The 23,257-nt window shown below is 41.8% G+C and overlaps 1 protein-coding gene across 7 annotated transcripts in view; it reads right to left on the reverse strand.

Annotated features, from left to right (window-relative positions):
- MCTP2 (multiple C2 and transmembrane domain containing 2) overlaps positions 1-23,257 on the reverse strand; it is a 126,805-nt gene that overhangs the window by 101,420 nt on the left and 2,128 nt on the right. The window contains exon 1 of one of the 7 annotated variants that reach the window (XM_052672329.1): positions 15,595-15,697. The exons of 4 other annotated variants lie outside the window; for them this stretch is intronic. The gene's annotated coding sequence lies outside the window, so the exon portion shown is untranslated. Of the gene's footprint in view, positions 1-12,475; positions 12,587-12,846; positions 12,865-15,594; positions 15,698-23,257 lie in introns of those variants that run through there. 2 more of the 7 variants (XM_052672330.1, XM_052672328.1) reach the window with 2 other exon arrangements.

Genomic DNA, 23,257 nt, shown 5'->3' on the forward strand with positions numbered 1-23,257 from the left:
CCCCTAAGCACCCATGGGGAGGCTCTAAGTACAGCCTCTATTCCTTCCTTGTATCAACGGCACATTGTACCAAAAAGCTGCAAACAATGATCATTCAGGGAGAAACATTTCCTGTTATCAATGTTAACTTGGTTGTTTTTAATTGAATGGCTCCTTGCTCTTATGCAAGAAAAAATAAAAAAAAAAAAGAAACAAACATCTTTTTAGCCTATCTTCACTGTATTCTGTAATATGCTGCTAAATCTCAGAGGCTCAGAGTAATCCATATATTTTAATCCCTTCCTTCATAGAGACCACTCCAGACTGCACCTGTCATTTTTATTACATCTTGTTCTTTTGCTTCATCATCTCCTCTTTTGGGGCCAATGGGGACTAGGAAAAAAAAAAGATTAATGACATAACAACTGGTAATGGCACATTGTCTGACTGATATAATGAGTATTTCTAGCTGTTCATCTTCCCTTAAGTACCTTCTGATCACAGTCCTCTGGTTTACTTTTTCCTTTTTTTAAAATAATGCATTTTGCTCTCTCTCCCAGTAGCACACACTACTTACTCCCTTAAGTAGTTACAATATTCAGAGAGAAAGCATTCTTCAGACGTTCTAACAGGAGGCTTCAAGAGAGATTTCAAAAGTTATTGCAAATATAGAGAAATCATCTTGTATTTCAGCTTCACTTACAGTCCTGTCGGGAAGCCAGAACTGGGACACAAAACCAAACTGATTTACATACTGGAAATCACAACACATTCCTGCTCTTCTCCTTAAGTAACCACACTCTGCACGTCAAAAGTACACAACACTCATTGAAACACCCCTGAAACACTCCCTGCCAGAGAGATGCACCCTCAAAGCCAGCAGATAGATCTGAGCGCAGCCAAGCATGCCACCACCACAACCTCCACAAATCTGGGAGTCATTGTGCACAGCTGACTTCTCTGGTTGAAGTCAAGAAGTTGGGTCAGTCTGCATGCCGTTAATCATCACAACGCATGGATCAATCAGTGTGTTTTCAGCTGCAACTAAATGCTAGCCAACATTTAGACCCTCAATAGCTGAAACCAGCAAGACGTGCTAGAAGCTGCTAGGAAGATGTTCTTCAGTTGCCTACATCTTACCATACGTTCACACTGCATGATAATAATGGAACTCCCTTGCTATATAATCTGTGTCGATTCTGCCATAGGGTGCTCACCCCAATCTCTGCCTGCCTGGCAGGCACTGCCATGAAACGTAACATCACATGATTTACAAAGCTAATCACAGTTTTCCTACAAATACCAGTAACCAGAAATTAAACTATTTCTCCCTGAGGAAAAAAAAAAAAAAGAAAAGAAAAGAAAAGGATGAGGAAACAGCTCTCTGCTAGCTAAACAACAACTGAACGCTCCGGGCTGTTATTCCAGCAAAGTACCTGAGTCCTGTATGAACCATTACAACCAAGAGCAGAATCACTTCAGAAAAAGAAACCTATGCTTTCTTCTTTGCAGTGGCTCCTTTTGGTTGCTTCTTTGGAAATGCAGCACTTAACCATAAGCATCGACTGCCATAGAGATAAGAAAATATTTATCTGTACATCTAAACAAAGCCACAAAACATCTGCACATCTCTTGGGTTATCAAGAACTTCAAGCACTGGGGCTTCTTTTGCAGAGAAAAACAAGTCCAAAACAGAAATCTGATCGAGGTGGGCTTAAGGCCTTTCACCTGAGATGACTGCACAAGCTAGAGAGGGTCACTGTACTGGATACATACATGACAATATACAACAAGTGAGAGACATCTTTCCTCCTGCATCCATACCCTGCAGTGCAGGATAAATACCTGATTCTAAATTTGCGACAGCACCAGAAGTCTAATCTCAGTCTGATTCTGCACACAGGCCAATTACCCTGGGGAAATCAGTATCAGAATTATTTTTAGTACTAACAAGCATCAAAGGGAGCACACTGCTAAAGTGTAGCTAACATCTCCACTGCACACGCAGCTGCAAAAGCAGAGTCAGGTCTTGGCCAGCTCCCAAATCTTGCCACTGTGTTTGGATTCAGGTTTCCCTTTCAGGGCTTCGGATAACACAAGTCCATCCATGTCAATCTGTGCTACTGTTACAGATTCATTGGCAAAGCACACTAGGATGCAGAATTTTAAAAAATATGACCTGATGATGCCAAACTCATGCTCACAGAAGACAATTTTGTTAACTGAATGCTTGAATGGAAATAAGATAACCAAAGGAAACTTACTCTCTTGATACAAGGAAGAATCCTACGGTTTTTGCTGCAGAAGGACATAGAACTAAAGCAAAACACAAAGCTTAAGAAGAATGTTTGTTCTGTGCAATCAAGGCATCTTGAATAAAACTCTCCTTAATTATGGTTGTTGGTTTTTATGTTGTACCTCGATCCTCCTCAGATCCCACATGGTTTTCAGGCTCTGGGTATCTGGATCCCATGCCTGGCTTTTCATTTCTCAATTTGCTCAAACACTATGAACTCCATCTTAACAAAACCACGAAACGAGCACATATCTTCCTCCATTTTTGATATGAAATGAACAAGGATGTTCCAACTCCATGGCACAATCTGCAGAGCTTTCATCTGACCATTTACAAGCAGACAGTAAGTAGAAGTAACAGACCCACCAGCTGCTTCAAGCACCTTAAGATAGTACCTGATAGTGAAAGCTGCTGAAGAAAAAAAAAAGCCTGCACCTGACTACAGCTGTGTAAGTACTGCTTTCGGTTTGTTTCTGCCTATTCTGAAACGAAAGAAAAATGATGAGTGTGTATGCGGGGAAATGAAGGAGGAAGCGCTTGGCTGCATTTTTCTAAAAATATTTCACAATTTCCTTCCACTCTTTCAATTTCCTTCAAAATATTTTCACTTGCAATTGTACCTGTGCATGCCAGAAGGCCTCTTTCCATCTAATTCGCAGGACTGCACTAAGGTGCTACAACCAGATACATTCTTTATAATGTCATTCCCCACCAAGCATCACACCTCTCCAGGGACACCTGGGCACGAAGCTCTGCCTCCTGCAGCCATCCATCACAGGAGGGGCTGTGCACATCAAATCACACCCCAAGCAAAATCCTGGAATGCTGCTCCTCAAAGGCACTGTGCCATGTGCAGAGATCAGGCCAGCAAGTGGAATGTTTCCTTAAAACTGGATTCTCCAACTTGCCACATTGATTCCAATCACACCCCTGGAAATGTGGTACCTGGAGCAGAGCGCACCCAGGAGTATGAGAAGAGGGATGCAGCAAGGGGAAGGAGTGATGTGGGAAGTTCAGCAGGTACTGGCAGTGTGACATCTAGAATACATAGAAAAATGGAAGGCTTGCCATGGCTCACATGAAGAGCAGTACAAGAGAAGAAAGGCAGCACCACGTGTTCCAGCAGCTCCAGAGGGAATTCAGGCCTGCAGTCTCCTCTCTCACTCTCCCCTTCAAGCTGATCGCCTCCTTCATAACAAGAAGTATATTTTTGTAACAAGAGGTTCACAGAAATAGATCATCCCTTTCCATAACTCACAGGGAAAAACAAACCTAGGAAGGAAACTGGAGACTCGTTTCCAGAGGAGGCCCAGTAAGGCAGCGCCTTTTACAAGCACTGAAGTATTTTATTTTTTTTTTTAACCAAAAAGTTTGTGTTTATATGCAAATCACTTGTGTGTGCTCCCTAAATAACAACCATCACTGTCAAACCACTTATGAAGAGTCAGTGGCTACAGAGAAAAGATCTATTCAAAGCTCTGCACAATCCTGTAATGACAGTTTACCAAAGGGGCACAAACTGAACACCTTCTATCAGAAGAAAGGGCTTGATGCTAACTTGGTAAGAACCACCAGCCTTTGCACAGCAAATCCTTGCATCTGGGTATATTGCATCAGGCATTGCCACTGGGAAAGATGAGACTGGAAAAGCTGCAGAGAATGAATCCTCCAGGAAGCTTTTGGTGAAAGGAAATGGTTGAGGCTTTCAGTGCCATTTCTCACGCTGTCACACAACCCAGAACACGACGTGTGACCACATAACAGCACAGAGACGATGATGGATGGTCACCACACTACAAGTGAAATGGAGAACCTAGAATCACAAGGAAGTTTAAGTGAAGAATAAAACAAATGTCTCGCGTTCAGCAAAGCAGTCATCAGATCCTCCACGCAGGGGGAGCTCATTCACAGCCACAGTAAATATGTTTCTGATCTCCATATGATAAATACCTCAGACAAGTGTTTTTGGAGGGACACAAAACAACTCTCTCACTGATGTGTTTTTCTAGGGCAGTATTGCTGAAAGGCCCAATTCTCAGCTACCCAAGAAATTAAGCTTGAGCACTGAGAACTACTGCACACTTATGCCCATGTTACAGTCATGATCATTTAAGTGGAAAGTTAATACCTGAGCAGTCTATGGAGCTTCATAATTTGGCTCAGCTACTCCAAAATTCAACTCTGAAAGACACCGAGATAAGAAACTAAGGAAAATAATAAGACAGGAGAAGAAAATTATTTGGGAAAGATTCCTGGAAATACACACATTTGAAAGCCTTGTTTTGGCATTCCTTGGCCATAAGGCAGCAAGGATCAGTACACTTGCTGGTAAGTTTAGAAGAAAATCATATCAGCAATGCTATGCTTCTGAAAATGACAGGAACTTCGATAATAAGAGTAAGCCATAAGGTGCATTGCTAACTTCCTAAATACATGCTGCAATACATTTAACTTGGTTAAAATGTGGAAAAGAGCTATAATACAAACTAACTGTAAATGCCAAGAAAATTTCTCTCGCTTACACCAGCCTGGCTTCTGGGTAAGAAGCAGGACATGATAGAGAAGTGAGCATATGCATCAGGATGCCTTCATTCTGGAGTAAAGGAGCTTCATCCTACTTATTTATACCTGTGCTCTGGGGAATGGATTCATCCTAGACAGACAGTAATGTCTTACTTTAAATATTAAAAAGCAAAAGCATGCAACTAAAACCTGTCACACCATCCCTCCAAGTGATGTAGCAGTAAGATGATCAGCATGCAATTGGCAGGAAAAACCTAACGACTCCTTTCAACTTCTTTTTTCTTTATTGTACAGACTAAGCATAGGTGTCTCTCTAACCACTCGCCATTTCTCACAGAAGTGAAACCTTGAGGTTTATCTTTCCATACACCATTTGAGTTTTCAGCCTCCAGGAACAAGAAATACGCAACTTGTCTCTGGGTTCTGTTACAGCACAATTTTCCTATTGAGAAGACCAGACAAAGTTGGTAAATTTAACTCTCATCTGTTAGCAATCACATACTGACCCTATCCAAGTCTACACACCAGTTTTTCACTTTGCTAAAGCTGAAACCCCTACAGACTGACATCAATCTCAGGAAAACCACAAGCTACAGTTCCAGTAACTATCAGAAGATCAAATAAAAGGATAAAAAAAATAAAACATATGGGTTTGCTGCCACTTAATGCAAGGATGAAGTGAACCATTCAGGGTTTTAGCTGCGTAAGTTCAGAGAGCCTCAACACTACGGTGAAGTGATATGGTGTTAATTCTGGTGCATCCCAGTAATGACTTAAACAGAAAAGCTACCCAAAACACAAAGACTGTTTGTATCAGGTAACTTAAAAACTCGCTTTTAGATCTTTTGAGATAGTTCATTTATATGACAAAGCCCACTGAAGAGCTTCGATGTTGCACATCTTTGTCCTCCCTGCAGCTAGCTGCAGGCAGTGCATTCTGTCGGAATTAGGCTCACTGACATTACACTGTCATTCTGGTCATTCAATCTGATGTCACTGGCAATTTTCTTCACTGTTCTTTGTTTTAAACCCAAAACTTTCCAAAATATTCTGTCCTGTCTAGGACCGTCTGAAGAGCATCTTTATAAGCATCGTCCGTTCCCACTGAATGCCAACAGGGTGATTACCTCATCTGTTGGCCTGAGATACCTAAACTTCAGCAGAACAGTATTTTGAATACTTTTATTCAAGAGCCACAGTTTGCTGGATTTTAATCCATTTCAGTGATATCAGATTGACTGAAGAACACAAACCCCAGCTGGAGAGCTTCTCACATCCCCATGCTGTACCCAGGTGAAGGACCCACAGAGACAAAATTTATGTACAGACCAACTCATTCACGTGAAAAATTCCAAGCAATTTATACAGCTCTTAAAAACACCAAAGGACTTGACTCACCCAAGGTAAATTCACCAGGTGAGGTGGGGCAAATTTTGGTAAAGCTGAAATATTTTTCCTTCAGCATGCCTGCAGCACCTTTCTCTCGCTGCCCAATTGCACATTTGCTCACAGCATTACCACAGGGCGTTTCTAATTCTTCTTTCACATATTTTCAGCTTCAGACAGGAGATTTCAGAGCAGATCAAACCAACCAGCCCAGTGATCATCACCATGCCCCATTCACACGTTCCACTAAATTTTAATTGCCTAAATTAATATCACCTACCCTACAATTAACAAGCAAAAAGCAAAGTTGATGAATCAGTGCTATTTACTTCCGACAAATGCTAACCAAAAGTTGCTTTAATACAGCTAGCATCATTACAAAACACTCTATTCTTCTTTGTAGATTACAACCACTTAGAGCTCATAAACAAAGCTTTTGCAACAGCTGTCAATAAAAACCTTTTGAAGATGCAGTAATTCTTTTAAAGGATTTAAGAGCTATCCAGATCCCATTTACCTGTGCTAACAAATAGAGGCAAGAGGCGGTAATTTGACAAGCGTCCTGAAATGGGAACTGCCTGCAGTTACCTAAATAGATTAAGAGGTTTTCTGGTTCAAACAAATTCTGCACCTAAGTAGATGAATGCTTGATCTTTCATTTGATTACTATCAAAGACCAGATAGTTTTTTGTGGGGTTTTTTTTTGGCTAAATGTGACTGACATCCAGCATTGTTTAGTGGATGTTAAAAACAGGAATCCTTCTTGAATCAGAAGAAGCAGGCTCCAATCCAAAACTCACATGTCCTCACCTAGCATGTAATAAGCTTTGTGTACCAAATTATAGTTTTATCAAGTTAAACATAATGCAGCCACTTACACAGAATCACACCCCAACCACAACTGTATCATCACAATTACCGCTATTTGAGCAGGGAAAAGGGAGTTAGAATATAAACACACAATCAGTTCTGAGAAATCCACTAGCACAAGAGATCAAATACTTGTACTTAAAAAAAGAAAAAAGAAAACGGTGCAAAACAAAACTCTACAGTTAATTGTTTCCAAGTACAAGAAACCTGGAACAAAGCTGGCTATTGAATTAACATTAATGATTTGTCATTTGCTTCTGCAGATGTTTCCCATGAGGGAAGATGCCAGAAAGCATTCCACTTGAAAGCAGCGATAAAGAACTGAGTTGTGTTACTTCAATTTATGTGGATATTTTCATTTGAATTTGTCAAAAACATCAGATGCAACAGGGCTTGACGTTAAGGGGAACTGGTCTGCAATAAAATTTCAGTGCAGAAAGCACCATCACCCCTTCCCACTTAAAGCCAAATAAGCCAGGTTTAGAAAAGAAAAAAAATCACAGCCATGGTAATATGAGTTGAGAAATTCTGCCAGTCCTCGCCAACAGCTCCAAATCATTACCACTTCCACATCAGTGACATTACAACAAATGCCTGCTTAAGTTGTAACAGCCATCTCATTTTCACTCATCTCTGTAAAGAGATTACCAAAAAACCTAGATTACATGCCATATCCCAGCTAAAACTTAGTTCCTGAGCAGTTCTCCTATATTTAAGAGCAAAAAAGGAATAAAAGCAGTTGCTAGAAAATCCCACAGAGATTTTATCTTTTAATTTATCGCATTATACGGAGCTGGAACTCTCTCTAAATTAGATTTTATCTCTGATTTTAAGGCAGCAAAGCCACCCAATTCCAAGAATTTCTGAAACAATGAAGGCTGTATCAACCTAAAGACTTCGCTGAAGCAGAATTTACTTTGCAGTATACAAATGGAGCTCTTAGGAGTGGGTAACAGGAAGAATGGTCAAGGGTACAAGTATTTTCCAGAAAGGAAGGAGATGAATGCTTCCCCCCCCCCCTCGATCTAGAAGGTAAACAAAATAACAACAAAAAGATTTTAAAATCTATGTCACTATCTTACTGGTATTTTAGCAAATTGTTCTTGTCAGAACATGAAAACAAGCTATCAAGGAGCATCTGTGTAAATACATACAAAACAAGCACCAATGTGGCAAGCAGAAAAGTCGTCCTCTGCATCAATCTAACTCAACTCTCCACGCATTAACCAAGAAACCAAAAGAAACCATTTAATTACTCGCAGCTAAGGACTATCAGAAAGCATTAACACCAAGCAATGCTGTGAGACCAAAAGGTGGCTGCCCCATGCACCCCACCTACACAAGTGGGGTTCTCTCTGGTGACAGGGAGGCTGGAAACATGCACATCCAAGCTGGAAGTGTTCCAGCACAAATTCCACACGATGCCTTGAAGGCTCCCAGCTCAAGGGTCTGTTTTTCTTAGACAACAGCTGAGGTCAATGGAAAGCACAGGCACAATCTGCCACCGTCAGCCCTCGTGCAGTGCTTATCAGAAGGTGGCATCAGCAAAAATATAACATTCTTCTGATTTTCACAAAATAATTCAATTATTTCATTGACAAAACAAAACTTTGCAGCTGCAGGGCAACCTGGCAAAACGTCAGATTAATTTGCAGAAGGTTATAAACAGCTAACTGATCAAAATTTAAGGACACTGTATTATGCACGCCCCTGCAGATTTCACCTAAGCTTGAAAATCAAAGTTGCATCCAACATTCACCTGTTGGGATATATTTTGGGCAAAGTAATGGTGACCTGAAAATAATCTCTCCAAATTTTTGTCCCATGCAGCGTGTAAGTGGACTGCATTGCTCCAAATGCCACTTCAGCCCAATAAGCTGCCTCTAACTCTGACCAAAAGCAGATGCTCAGAGAAAAGAACACAAGATCAGCAAGTCATACAGACTCCACCTGCAAAATAATCTCCTGGTTTCCAGAAATCTGTCATTTAGGGGCTGCTTCAGCTAGAAATCGTATCTGCAGCTTAGAGATTAACATCTCTAGAACACTTTCCTGCACGGATTTGTCTTAATTAGAAAATCGTTTAGAATAAGCAAAAGGAATACTATACGCTCATGAGTTCCATGGGTAAGTTAGTGTGTAAACCAGTATCTCCTTTCACTGACAAGAAACTCAGGATTAAAAAAAAAAAAAAAAAAAGAAAATCACTGAACTTTTGCCATTTATTCTCACTTCGGATTCTGAGTTATATGAAATAATGAGCAATTTTAAAGTGGAAGAGACAGGTCAAATGGTTTTCAGCTTGTCTCCAACTGCCTGTGTGAGGTTTTGCCTTCTTTTAAGGACTGCATTTTTAACGAACAATAACAGAACTTGTAATTCCCAAATACTTTTAGCGGGAACTTGCTTCACATCAGCACAGCTACATGATGAGTCAGTACAAATGAAAATACACAGGCGAAGGTATTTGCCCTAGCACAGAAAGACAAGCTATAACGTGGGTGGCAACAGCACAGTTTGCTTTCAGAAGTGATGTCCTCCTCACCTTACGAGCAGGACAGGCACACAGTGCATCCATAGTGCCCTACTACTTGCACAGTACTGGAGACCCAGGGAAGATGGAGCACAGCTAACAAATGAAATGTTTTATTAACAACTTCCTTATAATTGCTGCCTAAGGTAGAGCAAAACCACCAACGCAGCAATCACCCCACTCTGTGGCAATGCTGATAAACCTGTAGTTACACCCAATCTAATTCCTTCAAGTGAGAAATTGCCAAGCATTTAATAAGATGATCAATCGTTGGGCCAATTGGACAGGAAATTTGGCCCAGTTTCTCTTAGCACATGATTCTACAGCCCTCATTCAGGATTCTCATTTACATGGGACATGGGATACCCCCCCTCAAAAAAAAGTGTAAATTTAGAGACCCAAACTGCCCGAAAACAAATAACTCCTTTTCTTCCATCACTTGATTGTTACAGCATCAGCAGGCACTCTCAGATGCAGCTGTTAGGCTGATACTCAATTTGAAAGCAAGTTGGAGGCACTTGTGTCTCTGACAACCTCATAATCCTGCAAAGAGCAATTTCATTTTGAGAAACAGTCCCCCAGGACCTGGGGAACATTTAACTGCTTAATGTGGATAGGAATAGACTGGGGAAAAGCGGTCCTGTCACTTAAAAGCAAGCTTCTATTGCATGTATGCTGTCTAATAAACACAACTTGAAGTAAAATGGGAACGTGGGAAGGATGCCAACATAAATCCTCTAGATGTGAGGAAATCAGGAGCAATTTTCCACTCAAGGGTAGAACCGGTACAGAGGAAATTAGGGCATATTTAGCATGCTTTGGCCTCCTCCGCCAAGGTGAAGCTTCCTTCTTCCCTCCAAAGTCAGCCAGAAGGCCCCACATCTCCACAGACCGCTCAGAGAGACCAAAATTCAAATCCCCCACTAAAATTAATTCAGAGTATAGGGATGAGTGACCGAAACTGACAGGTTCTCCAGTCATGGCAGCACCTCGAGCTGCTGCACACGTGCGTGAATTTCACTACAGCTAGCAGAGGTCTGATGGCAACCTTCAGTTAACAGCAAGAAACCCTCTTCAGAGACAAGGAGATGAGCAATTCACTCTGACTTAAACCAAACCAGCCAAACAGATGTACAATGTTGCCTGGAAAAATCTCTCCGGGGGTAACCACGGCATGCAGGCTGCATGCCAGCCCAAGCTGGTTTGCCATAGACAGCCCCAAAACCCAGAGGGCCTCAGCACCACAGACAGGAACATCCTTAGGAACAATTCTTGCCTGAGCACGTACTATAAACAATTATCTGTTCGAATAAGAGGAATTTCATCAACACAGTTACCTGGCAAACAGCTTAAACTCACGCAAAAGACGAAGGAAAAAAAAAGAAGTTGATCCAGTCTTGCAGCTGATGATCCTTGCAGTGAAGCTTATTCAATCTTGGTAGTAATTATCACAGCTGAGGGGACAAGCAACCTCCAACCCTGTGCTACCACCTTGTGCAGTGGGGTCAATTTTAGGGATCCCCATGCTATTCAGGTGCCTACCTGTGCCAAGTGTAGTTGCAGGTGCTCGTTACATCTCAGGTTTTAATAAACAGCTTCAATACACACAAATGTACACGCATATGTCAGGCTGAACCAGGCTCTGAGCAACCTGATTGATCTGCAGGTGTCCCTGTTCAGCGCAGGGGAGTTGGAACAGATGGCCTTTATGTGCTCCTTCCAACCCAAGTGATTCTATAACCTACATATTCAACCTATTTGATGGTTTCTTCAACGTCAACAAAGTTAAAGATGCTTCTAACACCTCCATCTCTATTGAAAATGAAGCATGTTTTAAAAAAATCTTAAATAAAATGAAATTTTCCTTTCTGCACTACATTCTTCAAACTCTTTCTGCAGTCATTGCAAAGCGGAGCTGCACATGCTGAATCCACCCTCAGCCTCCACCATCTGAAAGCATTTTTGCCTCGCTGACAGCAGCGAGCAGCAGCAAGAAATCAAACAAATAGGATTATTACTCAAATGCTCCCATTCACCCTGACAGCCAGAAGCAGCCATTCAATAGGATCATTGCTGAGGCAACCTAAATTACTTCAGCGTACCTGACAACTTCTATGGCTCAATCACCAAAAAATTAACACCAAAATACCCAGGTGAGAACTTCCACTTTCTTAAAGTCACGTCAAGGTAATTTAGCTTCCAGTGAATGTCGTAACATTAAGGGCATGAAGCATTTCCCTGCCAGTTACTACAGCTGTGCTATGCAAACACCGCTGAAAAAACGGATTATTTCTCATCGTCTTTATTTAAAGAGTTTTGGCTTACTTCTTAAGCCTCTCTTGAAGATACTCTTAACACAATTTTGCCACGTTGATGTATTGCTGTGAATGCTTTTTTCCCTTTTTATTATTTTAGGTTTGTTTGTTTGACCAACTGGTTTGATTAACTACAACCTAAACTTAACTAAACTCCTTTCCGGTTAGCAAATGGGACGAATCAAATCAGGGACGGCTAAAAGGCATTTGCATTTTTTTTCAGCGCAACTTTCTTATGCAGATAACAAACATTCACACGACCCAGACCGCTTTGCTCCGAGTGTCTTGCACCGCATCGCCAAAGCTGCACGTTGCAAAGCCAAAGCAAAGAGCGGAGTTAGCGCAGAGCCGCGAACACAAACTTACTCCCCCTGGATACTTCAGCGCTGTAAGAACAAAGTCCTGTAACAACCAGACCAGCCGCAAAACAGGCAAAATCCACCCATTCCCATAAAAGAAGCATAAAGCCCCGCTCCCACAAGCGGCTTAGATTTCTAAGAGAAGCCACTGTATTTACCCCACGCAGATAACAAGAAACAGCTGCAGCCTCACGTCGGGACCGAACGGGGTTACCTGCCAGCCGGGCACGGCCATCTCCAGCTGGACCTCTCGGCGCCAGCGCTGCTCGCCCAGCGTAGGGCACGTGTTGCTACCAACACCGCTTCCTCCTCCCTACTCCGCTCCCACCCCGGCCCGGGGCGGTGCCACCGCCGCCTCCCTGCGCGCTTCCCCCGCCTCCGCCGCGGTCCGGCGGGAGCCGTTCCCAGCACCTCCTGCGGTTATCGCAGCATCCCCCCCGGCAGCCGTCGGTTCCTTCACCGCAGCGTCCTATCACGCTGTTTGCCTCCTCTCAGAGCAGCCCCATCTCCAGGACCATTCCCCATACCTCTGTACCTCCATCACCACTCCCCACCTCCAAATCCCACTTCCCCCCCCCCAGTCACCTGCACTCTGTCTCCTGAGCGTACCCCAAGCCCAGCGAGTTTTGTCCCAGAGGCCCGTGGGCAGAGGAGAAGGTGATGGACAGCCCTTAGTAAGGGTGGAGCTGGAAAGGAAATTGCATGCGTGACTACAGGCAAGAGAAAAGAAAACCAACAGCAGCATGGCCACGTAGCACATTTTCTTGGCTGCATCTTCAGGTGCCTAGAGAGAGAGTGAAGTAGCACAGCTGTGTGTTTGAGGCAAGGCAATCAAGGCAGGGCTGGGTGAGGTAACTGAACAGGCATGCCTGCAGCTGAAGCAAGCTTGGATTTCCCCCCATCAGTATGGCACAGCACGGAAAGGCAAATGATACTTCAGCAGCAGTGTGTTTCTGGCAGCATTCTGTAGGTCTCATCCTCCACCACACTCCTGCCTGAAAGGTCTCACGCAAGACAAACATCACTGCTTTTTCCTGTGGTGTTCAGCCTCCATTGGACATAGTATCACTACATCAGGCACAGAACAGTGAGTAAAAATGAAAGCCTAGTAGTGGAATCTACTTAATTCTCCATCTTCTGCTCACAAGGATTACATGCTATCATGGAATAATTTGAGTTGGAAGGAACCCTTAACCTTAACCCTGTCAACTGGTCTGACACATCTACAGTGAATAGGAACACCTACAGCTGAGCAGATACTCAGAGCTCCTCCAGCCTGACCTTGAGTATCTCCATGGCCACCCACCACCTCTCTGAGTAACCTGTGCCAATGCCTCACCACCCTGATATGAAAAAACACCTTCCTTATATCTAATCTAAATCTCCTCTCTTTTAGCTTGAAACCACTTTCCCTTGTTCTACCACAAACAGACCCTGCTAAAAAGTCTGTTCCCCTTTCTTGCAGCCCCTTTAGATACTGAGGGAACCACTCTCAGTTCTTCCCAGAGGCCTCTCTCCTCCAGGCAGCCCCAGATCTCAGCCTGTCACCTTTTAGAGGTGTTCCATCCCTCTGGTCATTTTTGTGGCTTTACAGAGCATGTTTAAGAGCACAGCTGATGTAGTGACACCTCACATCACCCAGTAAAACCTGGTGATGCAATTACGTTATGCTATTGTGAAACAAATTGTCATGCACATGTGGTGAGGATCTGTCATAGTGCAATGAATAATTACACTAAGCACTGAAAGAAAACATGGGAAAAACTTTGCATATTATCACCCTCATCTCTACCAAATCTAGACAGGAAGAATTCACATTTGCCAGTCCCACACAAACCTACAGGATGAGGCACAAGGAGCTACATAGGCAACATTAAGGTTATTGCTCACATGTACGAGATATTTATAGGACCTGGGCAAAAGGCAGTATTGACAAAGCTGTATTTTGCTTCCTGATTTATTTGAGTGGCCAGCTCCTAATGTTCCAGCACTACTTCAATGAGAGTATCAGTTACCGCAGTCACTGTTATATCAAATATGCAGCTACTCCTAGAGTGCATACAGCTTTCCAAAATCCTGCTGAATGCTGAGCAGCCAGCTTTACTTAGCTTGTGCAACTAAAAATACGTGCTTTAAGGGGAACTTTGCTGAGAACAGAAAAACTGATCAACTACCTAAGCTGAAAGCAAAGAGAAGACTTGCACCACTAATATTTTTTGTCTTTTCATTTAAAACAAGAAAGCCATCAGGTTTAGATAATTAGGTGAGAGTTCTGGAACAAGAACAATGTAGTCCTTAAAAAACTTGTAATTCCCACAAAATGCATATCATAAAAAGAGTTCTATGCATGTTTTGTCAAAGACTGCAGCCAAAAGAGCAAAATGCTAAGCATGCTCAAGGGCCACCTAATAGAAAAGACTCTCCATTTTTGGAGAGGCAAAAAAATCAATAGTTGTTTGCCAGCATCTCTGCCACACCTGTGACAGTGTGCTTGTATGCACCAGGAGGAAAATGGAAATACAAAAATCACATTCTTGCATCCAGTATCCACCAAAATGAGAACTTTGTCCCAGATATGGGATGTGACAACTTGTCCCACAGAAGTGTTAGTTTTGCTTGTTTACTGAAGACGTCTCTGTCTCACTGTAAAGCAGATGCTGAGCGTGAAGCCATATCTGCTTTCTGGTTCCTGTGAGTGTTGGTGTGTGTGGTGAGTCATTACTGCTCTTCAGCTCCTACAGAGACTTTGATCTATTCATGGTCTTCTTTCCTCTATTTTACATATTCACAGCTATCTAAATAACTAACTATTACCAACAAGCAAGAAATCAGAACTGTTGAGAACGTTTCTTCTGCCTTTATCTTCTATCTGTAGCAGCACATCTATTTACTATCACTCATTTTTAACAAATTCAAGTGGAGAAAAGGAAGAAGGAAGACAACACTTTGGAAGGATCTGGGAGGCCTGGTTTGGTGGTTGGTAACGCTTCCTGCAGCAGGGGGGTTGAAATTAGATGATCTTTGAGGTCCTTTCCAACCCAGACCATTCTATGATGATTCTATAAAGGATCACCAAAACTCTGGTACAGACAGTGGTAAAACATAAGCAAAGCCAACCTGAAGATGTTTTATGAATGCATTCAATGCCCTTTGAAGCCATCAAGAGCTACCACATCAGTTGTTACTAACTCACTTAGTGTTGAACTTTGACACAAACATTAGTTAAATCCTGCTGTAAAAAAGCACATGAACAGATGAATGCACAGTCAAAAATGCAGTGATAATCATTTCAACTGGAAAAAAATTAAAACATATCTAAAAATTCCATATTACTTTTCCAGACAGCTCTGTGGATTACTTCCAATGAGCCACAGCACAACTTTCCCTTCACACGCACAAATGATTTTCTCTAGATGTTATTAAGGATGGCATTAACAATTCCTTTAGGAGAAGAGAAGAAAAATATATATAATTGAAACCTACAGTTGGCTTTATCAAATTCTACTTGTCTTTTGTAAAAATGTCTCATTTTTCCTCATGAAAGAAATAAAAGCTCTTTATTTCTTTATTTTATTTAAAAGTTCCACAAAGAAAAGAAACGCAACTTTACTCCCTCACTGTTTTTTTTCCTTGCAGTACAGCTACAGGAAAAATATAACTTAATTGGCTGCTAACAAAACTTGTCCAGAGTAATTCAACACAAAACCACCAATCCAGCTGCAATCTTTCAATCTTGAGGTGCAACAAGTAAAGCATTAACATCTAGGCCACCTCTCCGTGTAGACTGCTTCCAACAGCACATCTTCCAGGGCCACAAGGAAGGGAATTGGAAGCAGCATCAGACACAAGGAAAGCCAATCACAAGAAAAAGCAGTCCTTCCATCTGCATTAAAAAACCCTTTCCCCTCACCTTGCAGGTACTGTATGTAGTAATACAAGTTTTGGGGGTTCAAAACTTAGATTGGTTGTTACTCCTCTAAAAGTCTCCCGTCCCATCTACAAGTAGGTGTTCACTGCCATGACCACTGGTCACCACCAGAACCTCTACAGATCTCTTTAGCCTGTTTCTAAGCAACTGTCTGAACCCAGCTATTCAACACTGAGTTGTTTGCAGAAGTTTACTTAACAGATTGCTTTGACATTTGTTAGCCTAGGGCAAAAACCCTCAGGTACACAACCGATGCAGGCGTTTCAAAACCACATGGCAACACTCATCTGTTTTATTTCTTTTATTACAGAGTTGAACAATTAAAACCAAGAAGTCCTGGTGACCCCAGCACAGAATTACAGGTCTCTAAAGCGCAGCTGAGCACCTGGTTTACAGGCAGAACTTGGAGCAGGACCAAGGGCGTGCTTGCTCCCCATGTCCACGAACATTAAGCCATTCCCAGAATGCAAACCAAACAGGCTGCAAAGTGCAAGTCACTGTGTAACTACACAAACATACTCAAAACTTCAGGACACTTAGACTTGTTGGTAGTTTGGGATTAGAATATGAACAATGGTAATCAGTTGTGACTTGAATACTCACTTTCAACTTGAATAACCCTTCCTGAAAAACACATACCTTCCACTCACCGTGATTCACCTCAGAAGTGAAGCATTGTCCCTGGCTATTTTTCTGCCCAAACAGTGGAAATGCTGCATGCTGAAACCTGAGTTTAAACTTCCAAGAAATGAAACCACTAGAATCTCAAATTTCCTCTTCCCTCTTTTTCAGTCACGTGCCCGTATCTGAGGGCAACTCAACCAAGTCAAACCGTTCAGTGCTGACTACACCTCAATCAGCTGTCTCTGGTAAGAAAGAACAGAGACAGTTGTTCCAACTACTCCGGATTTATTAATAGTTTTGAAAACTATTCAAGCATGCTGCATTTTGTGACAGATAATTTATTATCTGTGTAGTAATTTTCCTGACAGCTCACTGAGCAGTGATGCAGAGGACTGTTTCTTGTGCAAACAGTGGACTTCAATAACATTTGAAAAGTCATGTTTTGATTCATCCCCAAAGTAATGCAGAGCTGTACACTGGATCCACGTGCTTCTGAGAGCAGCTGACAACTGCTACAACAGAAGCACCGGGGGCAGAATAAGGAGCTACATCCACGAATCTCCAAGCAATTTACCAATATCAGTTCATCCTCCTACATCTCAGAAGCAGTTATTAACGTAACTGATGAGCTAAGTCTTTGTTCTATTGTTGGCTTAAAGTTACATAGGAATATATATTTATAAAAAGCCAATAACAGTCAGGAATAGAATATAATATTGATTCTTTCAGTAACAAAGTATTTGGGAAGGAAGGAAAAGATAAGTGACATATTTTGGTTTGGCTGTTCTGTTGGTACTCCTTGTTCTAGGAAAATGGAGCCCATGAAGTTTTCAGCTCTCAGCTCAGTGTTATTTCCAGAGTTGCAATAAGTATTTGGTTCTAGAAGTCAGTGAAGATCAGCAACCCCACTGCTTCTTTCCCTTTTTTTAAGATTCAATAGGTGTTTCAAAAAGCACAGAGATCTTGCCATGAAAGGATGAAGGTGGTCTCAGCTCCTGCTGAGCTCTGAGTGCTTCTGACACAAGTTTGCATCTCTCATATTGAACCCACTTTTGCTTTGATGCCAACTAAACTGCCTTGTTCATACCTTATTATCAGCTTTAAACATTAAACCTAAGGGTAGCTACAGGTTAAAACTTACAACTGACACATCATCAATTGTGTTGTGGCAGCAACAGAACACCAAAGGCACTGGTCAGTAACATATAAAGATTGTTTTACCCCATAGCAATCTCTAGCCTAAAGTTTATTTAATCACCAAATTGACTTTGACTGCAACCTTCAGCACTGATAAACATGAACAGCAGATGGTTTGAACACATCTACTGAAGCCCGAAGATATTTGCTCTTTTCAGCCTTTTTTTTTTTTTTTTTTTAAACATATATTCATTTCCTTATGTTCTTATGTCTGAAGAAGTCCGCCAACACAAAGCACAAGCTATAGAGACTACAAGCAGTGCAAACAAGAAATACAGGGCTGGCAAATTGAAGAATATGGCTATTCAGAATTTTGTAGCATTTCTTCTGAAAAGCCTCTTCCTCTCCCCACATCTACAGAGCAGAAAAAAAAAAAGAGTATTAAAAGCAGATTCTTGATGTACATTATCTCCTCTGTCCAATTGATCCTTGTGGAAAGGACAAGGAAAAGTAAACCAGAAGAGTAATACACTGTGCTCGAGACAAGTTCTGGAACTAGGGAATGGGGAAGTGAATTTAAATGCTGTATTCTGCACCAGATTGTACCAAGTATTTTCCATTATGGTTACTTTCAGAGAAGTGCATGTTCAGTACAGCACATCCCTGCCTTGAACTGCCTCTGTGGGAATTGGCATTTGGTCATAAATTTTGAACTGCAGTAGGTGAAGGAAGGAAAACTTGCACACAGCCAAAGTTTTAACACGAGAGACTTCAGCTGTATTTATTTGTATTTAATAGCTAGAAAACAAGCTGTTCATCCTTCAAAACTGACATGAAGACATGAATGAATATCTCTTCTATTACAGCATTTATCACCACCTAATAAGGTGTCATGGTACTATGATGAAGGTATCTAAATCCAGACTCTAAAACTAGAAGCATAGCAGACTCTATCCATATTTATTAAACAATCTCCTGGAAATGACTGATCAGACTCACTAGAATTGTTGACTGAAGGATATTAGTCTTGCAGACACTTGTAGGTGTTGAACGCACTGCACAATTTTAAGGGTGCTGGATGAGAACAAGTATTTCAGTGCAGACATAAGCCCAAGCCCACTTAGGGTACTACCAAACAAGGCTCTCCAAGTGATTTCCCATGAGCAAACAGACTTTTGAATAACACCAACCCATGCACAGTTTAGTCTTTTCATTTCAGTCATTTCTCCATATCTAAAACCTAGGGATGACTAAAACTGAGCTCTTCTAAAATTAACGAGGTTTGATGATGGCGACCGGTTTTTAAAGGCCAACTGTCCAAGCCACCTAGTAGCACACAGATCCCAAAAGGTCTTTATGGTTGTACTAAAGGCCATCATGCCTCCTACACCAAGGACAGCTGTACATGCCAAAGGGGTAACCAACTCCATCTGCTCACCACCGCTACATGCTAGACATCACTGCTCTCAGATCCATCAGCAGGGTTGCAGTTTCAATCTCTCATTAATCCATTTTTGGAAAAAAAAAAAAGAAAAAAAAAAAACCACACACAACACTACCAGAATCCTGTTAAACTCATGCAACTTCCTCCATTGCTGAGCAGAGACATACCCAAACTAGCTGGTATATAGAGCTAGGAATGGCTTGCTGCTGTGGTCCCCGCGTCCCTGTTCTGAGCTGTTCCAAGCAGTCTGCAGATCACTACATCTATAGAAGGCACAGTAAAACTCTTCAAGCAAAGAACATCTCCTATGCTTCAGTGCAATACAACCACAAATGTTGAGAACAAGCACTACCCACCCTAGATACATGCCAAATGTGATCAAAGGCTGTTGACATCAGCTCAGCTTCTCACCCTGCTCCCAGTCACTGCTCTTCAACACAGCTATTTCTAAGAGAAGAGGTACATTGCTTTGCAGAGGGTATAACTGTCTTCAAAGCAGACCTGTCATCCAGGCAATCTTCAAGGCAGCTTGGTGGGAGGGCAGGAAATTGTATCAGAACAAGGAAATGATAAGAATAACTAGCTATTTTTACAGCTATAGATTTGCTGGAACTGGATCATTTCATCAATCCATCAATTTCTCTGTGCTGCCTCTGGCAGGAACTAGTGTTTATTAGAGCTGAGGAAAGTGGAAACCCCAGAGAAGGCGTCTGATTAATTGCACAGTGCTGGAAGTTTGGGGAAATTGTCCTCAGCAGCTTTAGGAATGGTTAACTTTGCATCCATGGGCACAATTCCCAGGAGCAGTTATTCCAGCTACATTCCTATTTCATCAGTCTACACACCTCAGAGCATAAACAGTAACGCTGAGTTACAATAACTGGTAAATGCCCATTTCCCAGCAAAGCCAGCAGGCTCTCATTCTCTCATTCCTGCTTATTTTATTATTCCTGCTTATATATTTCCTAGCCTAGGAAAACCTACCAGTGACGCAGAGCAGAGTTTTCTCTGGGAAGGTGAAGATCTGAGTTTATTGCAAAGCGGTGGTGCAAGAGGCACAGGGTGGAGGAGCATGAAGGTGCTGGGGCAGCCTCAGCTGCTATGATTTCAAACAGCCCCTGAAGCTGCTCCAATTTACTTTGGAGCCTTTCCTAGAACAAGGTTGAAATTTTGCAGACAGAAATACAGAAGTCTCCTGCATAGGCAGAAGTAAATGAAACAATTCCTCAGTGCAAAATGCTAATCCCACCTCTAAAGAAGTCCAGGTGTTTTGGCTGAGAGCTTAAAGCTTCACTTAAGCAAGGCCAGGTGAGAACCCCATCTCTGTGTGTTGTGCTACATTCCCTTTCCTCTGGGTTTGACAGAATCCACCCTGACTGTAGACAATTTTAAAAAAACAAGCCACCCCTCTGATGTAAGAATAAAAAATGGGCAAATTTGAGGTGTAAAAGAGAGAGGTGAGCACTTAGCTTTGAGAGTACTCATTAAAATTCATCTTCCAAATGTCTGCATTGTTTATAGAGGATCACCACAGCCACTCAGCCCCTATAAACCAAAGTGCCAGATGAGAAATTTATAGTACTGCAGCCTTAAAGAATGCCTGATTCTTGTGTCAAGCAGTTTGAGGCTGACATAAAATAAGCATACATTTTATTAATAAGTATTTCATGCTTGCTTCCGCTCCACCCATCCTGATAAACCCAGCAGATTACTGTTAAGGTTTTTAATGTAAACAGTTTACCTAAGGACTCAGTGGGTAAAAGGGGAGAGAGAGCACTGGAAATTGAGTGATGTTTCTAGGTAACAGCCAGAAATGACAGCCAGGTGCTTCATACATCCAACTCCAGCGCTTCTGATAAGAGATACGCGAGCATCAATAAGCTGGGAATGAAATCATGCTATTCTTTGAGCAGGGATACAAGTCAAATATTATAGGACAGAATTAATTACTGTAAGATATATATATATTTTTTTATGCCTGTACATTTACCATCCAGGATGTCTGAAGCAAAGAAAAATACATGGAGCAGAAGAAAACAGGAAGAGAAGCACAGGCTGCTGAGTGTGGGTGCTTGAAAGGGCTTTCTAATGCTTAGCATAATACATGCATTATTACAGCATTTCCATAAATCACATGGCAAGATGTTCCATGGCTGTGCATTATTTAGGCACCTCGTCATTCACTTCCTTGATGAATCTTAAGTTGATGGAAATGATTAATATCTGAAAGAGAACAAAGCCAAATTCACAATTTTTCTCACTGTAGGAAAACACTTGCTGCTTAACTCCTCTGAGCTTTTGTAGGTACCTCAACCTATTCAGATTTGATAAGAGACATTTGCAAGTAATACCCTCACAAAACCTGTGTTCCTTCTTCAGCAAGTTCACCATGCCCTCTGTGAATGTAGAAAGGACAGACTACACAAATTTCATCACAGTACTACAAGCATAAGATGGCACTGTTTGCTTTACAAATTTAATGAACTCCCTACAGTGCAACTCAGTAGAAGTCACACTCTTGGAGGATAAATCCTGGAGACAACTGAAGGGGACTCTGTTGCCTGTCCAGTTCAGTAGACATCAGGGACTCAGATCTTCACAGTTCTGGAGAAAAAAGTATTCACCCACACTAACTTTTAAAGCTTTCTTTCAGCACAGCCAGCGCTTCCATGTTGCAAATTGACCTAGTGGTTCATGAAGGAAGTTGTGACACAACCAAGCTAGAACAACAGGATGAGACCAAAGCTTTCTCTGAATCCTCGGCATACAATGTCTGAAGCTATTCGCTGGGTGACAGAGGGGAGAACAGAAGGGATAGATAAGAGACAGAAATGTCTACTAGTGGGAATCAAGAGCTGGCAGCAGGAAAGCAAGCCGTACATCTCAGTATTGGAATCACACTGTCACGGCATTTCTGGGAGCGAGCCTTCACTATGTGCTGTCTCTGCTTATGTTTTGTAAAAAGAGAACTATTTTGCAGAGTCCAGAAAGACAGGAACCAACTCAGACCATTTGCTAAGAGGAAACAAGAAGTTTATGTGGAGGGATCAAGAAAGATTTGAGAAACCAAGCTTCTTCATCAAGCTACACAAACATATATAAATATAAATATATATATATATATATATATATATTTATAAAAGGTCACATGCCAAGCAGCCACATAAATACCAAATACTATTCTCAGTATCCTTGAACTTCTAATAGTGCAATTCACCCCAGCATCAGCTGGTAAGTACTTTTGTTTGCTTTCCTGTGTATGTTCCTTTCCAAGAGATGAGACGCTCAATTCTGCTGAAAGCCAGGACTGAAATGGTAATTACAGTGGTGTTCAAATGAAGCAAACTGGGAATCCTTCCAGACTCTCATCTTTAAAACACACAAGTAACGTAGAAAGTCAGATAGGGACTATGAGAACAAGAGGGATATATATTGGGAAAAGGAAGCACATATTTGTTTTCTGCCTAAGTTCTTCTCCCCCTACCAGTAAACAACTTAAAATTTAATTTAGGAAAGTAAATAGATGGTGTTCCATCTTGGAGTTACAGGCAAACCTATGACAATTGATGAGTCCAGAGGGATATCTGCAAGTCTTACTAGCCCAGAAGCCACAAAAACTCTTCCAGTGCTTTAGGACCATTATAGTTCTATTTCACAAGAAACTACAAACTATAGAATACAGCACCTCAGAAAACTAACAGATTAAATTGGTGTTGATGATGGTATCTTTAACATCGGTGACAGCAGAAGGGAACTCTGCCTTCTCCCTGCCCTTTGCCTCTCCCCACACTCACCCAACATGGGAATGTCCCTACCAGGGCTTCTGAGGTGGCCACTTCCAGCAGGAAGATGTGACGTGGATA

This window comes from Tympanuchus pallidicinctus, unplaced genomic scaffold (genome assembly GCF_026119805.1).
Source record: "Tympanuchus pallidicinctus isolate F22 unplaced genomic scaffold, pur_lepc_1.0 scaffold12, whole genome shotgun sequence".
NCBI lineage: Eukaryota > Metazoa > Chordata > Aves > Galliformes > Phasianidae > Tympanuchus > Tympanuchus pallidicinctus.